This window comes from Pteropus alecto, unplaced genomic scaffold (genome assembly GCF_000325575.1).
Source record: "Pteropus alecto unplaced genomic scaffold, ASM32557v1 scaffold7, whole genome shotgun sequence".
In the NCBI taxonomy this organism is placed as follows: Eukaryota; Metazoa; Chordata; class Mammalia; order Chiroptera; family Pteropodidae; genus Pteropus; species Pteropus alecto.
Window position 1 is genome coordinate 46,444,455 of NW_006494614.1, and position 767 is coordinate 46,445,221.

Here is a 767-nt window from a genome sequence, read left to right on the forward strand (position 1 = left end):
CAGAATGAGGATTAGAGGAACAGAGTAGGTGATGAGAGCTGGGCAGAAAAAGAACAGCAGATAGGAGTCCTGGCACCTTTAGGAAGAGAGAGTAGCACATGCAAGAGGCCTAGGCTAGAGAGATGGTGTAGATGGTGGTTGCTGTGAAAAAGAAATGGCAATAGGCTGGAGCTGTTCCCCTGGAAGAACAGAAAGAGACCTGCATAGGGAAGCAGGTTAGGCTGCAGGTAAGTTCCTACCCAGCCCTATAACTTTAAGCTGGTTCAATTATCCATGCTCCAGGTGATAACAAAAATAGCTGTAGGCACTCCAAATCTGTTTGTGCCAATTACCTAAGAGCTTCAGGGCCCTGGGACCTATACTGTGATACTGGTATCCTAACAGCCCATTTTAGTCACTCTCAGGTTGGTAGAACGGAAAAGATAGGGCAGGTGATGGCAGCTGTGAAGAAAAGAGGAAAGCAGACTGAAGGCCTATAATCTGGAAGCATGAAGAAAGGACTACATAGACTGTGGTCCTTGGCTCTCAGATGCCCCCACTCTGTCCTTGGACCCTTAGAGTGGATCTAACAGGTGGCCCACCACTGGAAGTGCAGGAAAGCACCAGTAGGGGCCTCTTACTGCTGGCATGTACCCAGCCCAAGCTCCCACCTGTTCAACCTTCTGATCCTGTTCATGCTCCCTAACTCGTGATTCCTTCCTCTTAGGCTCCATATATTTACCTTAGGCCTTTTGTTATTTGGCCCTTGTTATTTGGACCTTTTTTCC